Genomic DNA, 9,249 nt, shown 5'->3' with positions numbered 1-9,249 from the left:
TATTTACAAAAACAAAAGAGGTCGAGTTCATACCCGCTTTTCTCATCTCAGTCAGTCCATCATATATCATCATAATTGCCTTTCACTTGCATGACCGAACGGTGTGAATAATAATAAGAGTGTACGTGCATTGGACTAAGCTAGAATCTACGAGCATTCCATAAACAGGAGAAGACAAGGCAATATGGGCTCTGGGTTAAATCAACAATAATGCATATAAGCGCCACTTCAACAATTTAATTATGGTCTTCTCCTACTGACCCCCAAAGAAAAGAAATAAAACTATTTACACGGGAAATCTCCCAACAAGCAAAAGAAGAACGGGAAATTTTTTTGGGTTTTCTTTTTAATTATTACTACTATAGCAGAAAAATAAACTACTACTATTTTTTGTTTTTTCTTAAGGTTTAATAAACACACAAGAAGAAAGCAGGAAAAAGAAAATAAACTAGCATGGATATTACAGTGAAAAAGTATGAGCACCGACATCTAGCAATGAGTGTGTGTGAACATAAATGTAATGTCGGTGAGAAATACGTACTCCCCAAGCTTAGTCTTTTGGCCTAAGTTGGTCTATTGCCAGGGATAGCCTGGCGGATACCCATAGGTGTAGCTGGGGTCGTACTATGACGAGGAATAGTTGGGATCATACTAATGTGGAGCGGTTATCGCCTGCTGAGCTGCAGCGTGGAGTCGAGCTGCCTCCGCTCTCCTCTCGTACTCTTCTACCTCCTCTCTGGTAATAACATATCTTCTTTTTGTCTGTGAATCAAAGAAGGCAGGAGCAGGGAGAGTAATACGGAGAACACGTCGTTTATCAAAAATTAAACGATATAAGAGAGGTGATTCAGGCCTCTCGACAAACTGGTGCGAAGCCATAGAGTTATAATCTAAACATGCAGGAGGCAACTCCGTATCCCCCTCACGAATGTCTATCTCAAGACAATGAGCTAAGCGGGTTGCATAAATTCCTCCAAAGAAATCTCCATTATATCTATTGTGATGCAACCTACGAGCTACAATGGCTCCCATATGATAAGATTGGTCTCCTAACACAGCACTCCTAAGAATGCTAAGATCAGGGACACACATGTGACATGCTTCATCCTTAGCATTTATGCATCTACCGATGAAGAGAGCAAAATAATGTATAGCAGGAAAGTGAATGCTCCCTATGGTAGCCTGCGTTATATCTCTAGATTCACCCACAGTTATACTAGCAAGAAAGTTTCTAAATTCAGATTTAGGGGGATCCCTAACACTACCCCATGATGGAAGTTTGCAAGCAGAAGTGAAATCCTCTGAGTCCATGGTATAAGATTTGTCATACAGATCAAACATGACTGAAGGAGAATTACGCGAAGATGAATACTCAAACCTCCTCACAAATGAACTTGTGAGATCATGATACTGGGGGCATTTGTTAGCCTCAAAATCCTCAAGACCGGCATTGCGCAAATATGCTTTGAATTCTTCTTTAATCTCCGCACGGTCCATAAAATTTTCTGACGGCCATTCGCAAGGCCGTACTGGAGCATCTCTTGGTGGAACCTCGTCAGCATCGCGCATAGCAATCCTGGGTCCTTGCTTCTTAGAAGAACCACCTTGGAACATCTTCCTAAGCATATTGTTTTTCTCTGAAAAATTCTGAATTTTTTTAGTAACTTCAAACAAAAGTGAACCAACTTCAATAAAACTGATAGCAACTACTCCTACAAGTGCCTAGAGCCTATATCAAGCATTAGAACTACTTGGAACCATATAAATTTGACATGCAAGCTCAAGAATAGTGTCACCTAAGCAGCAAAAATTTGCAAAGAATAAAGAACTAGAACAAAAACTAATTGGACCAATGGAGGAGTCACATACCAAGGAACAATCTCCCCAAGGAGTTTTGCGAGAGGTGCTTTGAGCAAGGAGATCGAAAATCACAGCAAAAGAGGGCTGGAACCCGTGCTTGAGTTGGATTTTCGAGTTTGTGTGAAACAGAGGAAGAAGATGGGTGCCGGGATAAGTGGAGGAGGGCCACCGTGGGCCCACGAGGCAGGGGGCGCGCCCTAGAGGGGGGGGTGCGCCCACCACCCTCGTGGCCAGGTGGCAGCTCTTCCCGTGGTAATTTTTGCACAATAAATCCTCAAATATTCCCAAAAAAATCATATTAAATTGGCATGTCATTCTGAGGACTTCTATTTTCGGGATATTTTTATATTGCACGGATAAGTTAGGAAACAGACAGAAAAATACTATTTTTTCTTTATTTCTACTAATTGACAGAAAATAGAGAGAAGGTACAGAAGGTGGTGCTTCTAGTTTCATCCATCTCATGCTCATCAAAAAGAATCCACTAACAAGGTTGATCAAGTCCTGTTAACAAACTCATTCCAATAATCATGAAACCGGAGAAATTTTGAATAAAACTAAGTTACTTCAACGGGGATATGCACATCCCCTATAATAAGTATATCATATTTCTTTTTGACAGTAGAAAGAGGAAATTCAAAACCTCCAATTATAATCGATGGAATTTTTCCAATGGAGTTGATACTATGAACTTGTGGTTGTTTCCTCGGAAAGTGTACCGTATGCTCATTACCATTAACATGAAAAGTGACATTGCCTTTGTTGCAATCAATAACAGCCCCTGCAGTATTAAGAAAAGGTCTTCCAAGAATAATAGACATACTATCATCCTCGGGAATATCAAGAATAACAAAGTCCGTTAAAATAGTAACATTTGCAACCACAATAGGCACATCCTCACAGATACCGACAGGTATAGCAGTTGATTTATCAGCCATTTGCAAAGATATTTCGGTAGGTGTCAGCTTATTCAAGTCAAGTCTACGATATAAAGAGAGAGGCATAACACTAACACCGGCTCCAAGATCACATAAAGCAGTTTTTAATATAATTTCTTTTAATGGAGCAAGGTATAGTAGATACTCTGGGATCTCCAAGTTTCTTTGGTATTCCACCCTTAAAAGTATAATTATCAAGCATGGTGGAAATCTCAGCTTCCGGTATCTTTCTTTTATTAGTAATGATATCCTTCATATATTTAACATAAGGATTTGTTTTGAGCACATCAGTTAATCGCATACGCAAAAAGATAGGCCTAATCATTTCAGCAAAGCGCTCAAAATCCTCATCATCCTTTTTCTTGGATGGTTTCGGAGGAAAAGGCATGGGTTTCTGAACCCAAGGTTCCCTTTCTTTACCATGTTTCCTAGCAACAAAGTCTCTTTTATCATAACGTTGATTCTTTGATTGTGGGTTATCAAGATCAATAGCAGGTTCAATTTCTACATCATTATCATTACTAGGTTGAGCATCATCATGAACATCATCATTAATATTTTCATTAGGTTCATGTTCATTACCAGATTGTGTTTCAGCATCAGACATAGAGATATCATTTGGATTATCAGGTGGTTCAGCAATAGGTTCACTAGAAGTTTGCACAGTTCTATCATTTTTCTTCTTCTTTTTAGAAGAACTAGGAACATCAATATTATTTCTTTGAGAATCTTGCTCGATTCTCTTAGGGTGGCCTTCAGGATACAAAGGTTCCTGAGTCATTCTACCAGTTCTAGTAGCCACTCTAACAGCATAATCATTTTTCTTACTATTCATTTCATCAAGCACTTCTTTTTGAGCCTTAAGTACTTGTTCTACTTGAGTGGTAACCATAGAAGCATGTTTGCTAACAAGTTTAAGTTCACCTTTAATATTAGCCATATAATCACCCAAGCGTCCAATCATATAAGCATTTTCTTTTAATTGTCTACCAAAATAAGCATTGAAGTCGTCTTGCTTAAACATAAAGTTATCAAACTCATCAAAGCACTGACTAGCAATTTTAGTAGGAGGGACTTCAGATTTATCATATCTATAGAGAGAATTTACCTTTACTACCTGTGTCAGGATATCGGGATCAGGAGGTTCTTCAGTAAATAAAGAATTGAGATCATATGTTTCTTCAACAGGCGGTATATTAAGACCATGTATTTCTTCAATAGGAGGTAAATTCTTAACGTCTTCAGCTTTAATACATTTCTCTTTCATAGATTTCTTTGCCTCTTGCATATCTTCGGGACTGAGAAATAGAACACCTCTCTTCTTCGGAGTTGGTTTAAGAATAGTCTCAGTAATTGGAGCAGGAGCTGGCTCAGGAGGTGCCCAATTATTTTCATTTGTCAACATATTATTCAATAAAATTTCAGCTTCATCCGGTGTTCTTTCCCTGAAAAGAGAACCAACACAACTATCCAGGTAATCTCTAGAAGCATCGGTTAGTCCATTATAAAAGATATCAAGTATTTCAGGTTTCTTAAGAGGATGATCAGGCAAAGCATTAATTAACTTAAGAAGCCCCCCCCAAGCTTGTGGGAGACTCTCTTCTTTAATTTGCACAAAGTTGTATATTTCCCTCAAAGCAGCTTGTTTCTTATGAGCAGGGAAATATTTAGCAGAGAAGTAATAAATCATATCCTGGGGACTACGCACACAACCAGGATCAAGAGAATTAAACCATATCTTAGCATCACCCTTTAATGAGAACGGAAATATTTTGAGTATATAGAAGTAACGCGATCTCTCATCATTAGTGAACAGGGCAGCTATATCATTTAACTTAGTAAGATGTGCCTCAACAGTTTCAGATTCATAGCCATAAAACGGACCAGATTCAACCAAAGTAACTATATCAAGATCAACAGAGAATTCATAATCCTTATCAGGAACACAGATAGGTGAAGTAGCAAAAGCAGGGTCGGGTTTCATTTTATCTCTAAGTGATTATTTGTTCCATTTAACTAATAACCTCTTGAGCTCATATCTATCTTTGCAAGCTAAAATAGCGGCAGAAGATTCCATATCAAAAAGATAGCCCTCAGGAATAACGAGCATATTTTCATCATCACTTTCATCATCGTATTCAGATTCAATAGTTTCTTTTTATCTAGCCCTAGCAATTTGTTCATCAAGAAATTCACTAAGGGGCACAATAGTATCAGGCATAGAAGCAGTTTCATCATAAGTATCATGCATAGCAGAAGTAGCATCATCAATAACATGCGACATATCAGAACGAATAGCAGAAGCAGGTTTAGGTGTCGCTAGCTTACTCATAATAGAAGGTGAATCAAGTGCAGAGCTAGATGGCAGTTCCTTACCTCCCCTCGTAGTTGAGGGATAAATTGTTGTCTTAGCGTCTTTCAAGTTCTTCATAGTGTCGAGCAGATATAAATCCCAAGTGACTCAAAGAATAGAGCTATGTTCCCCGGCAACGGCGCCGGAAATTAGTCTTGATAACCCACAAGTATAGGGGATCGCAACAACTTTCGAGGGTAGAGTATTCAACCCAAATTTATTGATTCGACACAAGGGGATCCAAAGAATATTCTCAAGTATTAGCAGCTGAGTTGTCAATTCAACCACACCTGGAAACTTAGTATCTGCAGCAAAGTGTTTAGTAGAAAAGTAATATGATAGTGGTGGTAGCGGCAACAAAATTAAAGACAGCAAAAGTAATGTTTTTGGTATTTTGTAGTGATTGTAACAGTAGCAGTGGGAAAGTAAATAAGCGAGAACCAGTATATGGAAAACTCGTAGGCACCGGATCAGTGATGGATAATTATGCTGGATGCGGTTCATTATGTAACAGTCATAACATAGGGTGACACAGAACTAGCTCCAATTCATCAATGTAATGTAGGCATGTATTCCGTATATAGTCATACGTGCTTATGGAAAAGAACTTGCATGACATCTTTTGTCCTACCCTCCCATGGCAGTGGGGTCCTATTGGAAACTAAGGGATATTAAGGCCTCCTTTTAATAGAGAACCGGAACAAAGCATTAGCACATAGTGAATACATGAACTCCTCAAACTATGGTCATCACCGGGAGTGGTCCCGATTATTGTCACATCGGGGTTGCCGGATCATAACACATAGTAGGTGACTATAGACTTGCAAGATAGGATCAAGAACTCACATATATTCATGAAAACATAATAGGTTCATATCTGAAATCATGGCACTCGGGCCCTAGTGACAAGAATTAAGCATAGCAAAGTCATAGCAACATCAATCTCAGAACATAATGGATACTAGGGATCAAACCCTAACAAAACTAACTCGATTACATGATAAATCTCATCCAACTCATCACCGTCCAGCAAGCCTATGATGGAATTACTCACGCACGGCGGTGAGCATCATGAAATTGGTGATGGAGGATGGTTGATGATGACGACGGCGACGAATCCCCCTCTCCGGAGCCCCGAACGGACTCCAGATCAGCCCTCCCGAGAGGTTTTAGGGTTTGGCGGCGGCTCCGTATCGTAAAACGCGATGATTTCTTCTCTTTGATTTTTTCTCTCCGAAAGCAAATATAGAGTTGGAGTTGGCATCAGAGGGCATCCAGGGGGCCCACGAGGTAGGGGGGCGCGCCCTAGGGGGGGCACCCCCCACCCTCGTGGACAGGGTGTGGGCCCCCTGGTCTTCATCTTGGGCGAGGATTTTTTATTATTTTTTCTAAGATGTTCCGTGGAGTTTCAGGTCATTCCGAGAATATTTGTTTTCTGCACATAAAACAACATCATGGCAATTCTGCTGAAAACAGCGTCAGTCCGGGTTAGTTCCATTCAAATCATACAAGTTAGAGTCCAAAACAAGGGCAAAAGTGTTTGGAAAAGTAGATACGACGGAGACGTATCACTGGCCTCAGGTAGGAACGATACTTCATCAATGAGTGCTTGAAAAGCGCAACCAACCCTTGCTCGTCATCACAATCCAGTTTGCTCCTCGCCTATTTAAAAGAATGAAATCTTGTGTCTTCTGTCAGCAGAAACATATGCAGTAATGACCATGAATAACATTAGTACATTACTTACGCATAAGTTGCAGAGGAAGACTGGAAATTGTTCTGTGTCTGCGGTATAATCTTTCCATGAAGGAAAGATGCACACAAAGTTCCTGACAACAACATAAGCTTCGTCTTCTTTTTTTTAGAGAAAAGGCCAGAGCCCGACTTTATAAATAAAGCCACATGGCAGCGTCACGAGACCAAACAGGAAAGAGACCAGTTAACGAGGAGAACGCACACAGCGCACGGAACGAAAAGTAAATAAGAGTAGCCAAGGAAGGATGGATACAGGCAACTGCCATACACAGCGCGCGGGCCGGAAAGGAGTGAGACCTAAACTCCGCAAACAGCACCACCAGGATTAGACGACAGGATCCCGTCCGGAGATGTGAGATGCCGAAGCCCGGATTTTGTCAATGAGCAGGTCCAGGGCATCCCGATCAACCTCCTTAGTCAATGATCTCCACTGCTGCAATAATATACATGATTTGAAAAGAACATCAGCAGGCTTAGATGGGAATATATGCTCAATAGTAAATTTGTTCCTAATGGTCCACAGAGCCCAACATAAGGCACCCAGGCCAACCCAAAACACCCTCTTGGTGACCCCGACCAAAGCTTTGGCTAGGGTTCGAATATCGAAGAAAGAGGAGGGGTTCGAAGAGACCTGAAGCCAAGATCTGACACAGCACCAAACCAGCTTGGCCAGCACGCAATTGAAAAAGATGTGATCAGAGTTCTCCAAGGCCCCACATAGATGACAGAAATCCGAGCCAGGCCCATTGCGCTTTTTAATCTGGTTAGCAGCCGGCAGGCGACCACGAAAGGCTTGCCAAAGGAAAATTTTAATCTTAGGAGGAACTTTGGACTTCCCAACACAAGAGAATCTGGTCGAAGGAGTACCACCAATAAGTCTAGAATAAAGCGACTTGACCGTAAATCTACCTGAGGCCGAATGAGGCCAGACTACAGAATCGGCCGACTCCGAGAGCATGGGGAAGAGCGCAGAGAGACTTTGCCAATCTTCCAACTCTTCAGGAGACAGGGCCCGACGAAAGGCCAGATCCCAGTTATTAGCTGCCACCTCCGCGATGGAGATACCCGGATTAGGACAGTAAGAGAACAAAACCTAAAAACTCTCAGCTTTGTCTTCTAAACTGGGAAGAAATGGAACAGGGGTCCTATTTGCTGCAATTGGGGCTCTCTCTGGTTCGAAAAGGGATTTGGCAACTGGATTTGGTGTACTCTTTGCTGGAATGGGGGTTTTGCGTCGTATAGCTGGTGCTATGTCAACTGGCATAATCATACTGTTTGCTGCAGTTGGGGTCTGCTGAGTTGGGGCATCAGAAATGACTAGTGTAGTAGGGCTAGAGTCTGCTAGAGTTGGGGTACTTTGTGGGTTAGGTGATATTGCAACTACACCTAATGGGTGGTCCCTTGAGAACGAATGTTCTTCTGCTAACAGTTTTCGTACAAGTGAGGCATTAAGGCAAATGCAGAAATGTAGTTCAAATTGTGATGTGATATCATAGACAGTACCTTACGCTGCAGCCGAGACTAATGTGTAACAAGATTATTCCAGTCACCATCGGATAAATGTAGCACCAGAGACTCTACAGAAATTTTGTTCAGAGGCTTGCCATCGAAGTGCGCTTGCTGATAACCCACAAGTATAGGGGATCACAACAGCTTTCGAGGGTAGAGTATTCAACCCAAATTTAGTGATTCGACACAAGGGGAGCCAAAGAATATTCTCAAGTATTAGCAGCTGAGTTGTCAATTCAACCACACCTGGAAACTTAGTATCTGCAGCAAAGTGTTTAGTAGAAAAGTAATATGATAGTGGTGGTAGAGGCAACAAAAGTAAAGACAACAAAAGTAATGTTTTTGGTATTTTGTAGTGATTGTAACAGTAGCAACGGGAAAGTAAATAAGCGAGAACCAGTATATGGAAAACTCGTAGGCACCGGATCAGTGATGGATAATTATGCTGGATGCGGTTCATCATGTAACAGTCATAACATAGGGTGACACAGAACTAGCTCCAATTCATCAATGTAATGTAGGCATGTATTCCGTATATAGTCATACGTGCTTATGGAAAAGAACTTGCATGACATCTTTTGTCCTACCCTCCCATGGCAGCGGGGTCCTATTGGAAACTAAGGGATATTAAGGCCTCCTTTTAATAGAGAACCGGAACAAAGCATTAGCACATAGTGAATACATGAACTCAAACTATGGTCATCACCGGGAGTGGTCCCGATTATTGTCACTTCGGGGTTGCCGGATCATAACACATAGTAGGTGACTATAGACTTGCAAGATAGGATCAAGAACTCACATATATTCATGAAAACATAATAGGTTCAGATCTGA

Source organism: Triticum urartu, chromosome 2A (genome assembly GCF_056163025.1).
Source record: "Triticum urartu cultivar PI428250 chromosome 2A, HENAU_Tu73, whole genome shotgun sequence".
NCBI lineage: Eukaryota > Viridiplantae > Streptophyta > Magnoliopsida > Poales > Poaceae > Triticum > Triticum urartu.
Note: the sequence above shows the minus strand (reverse complement) of the source record.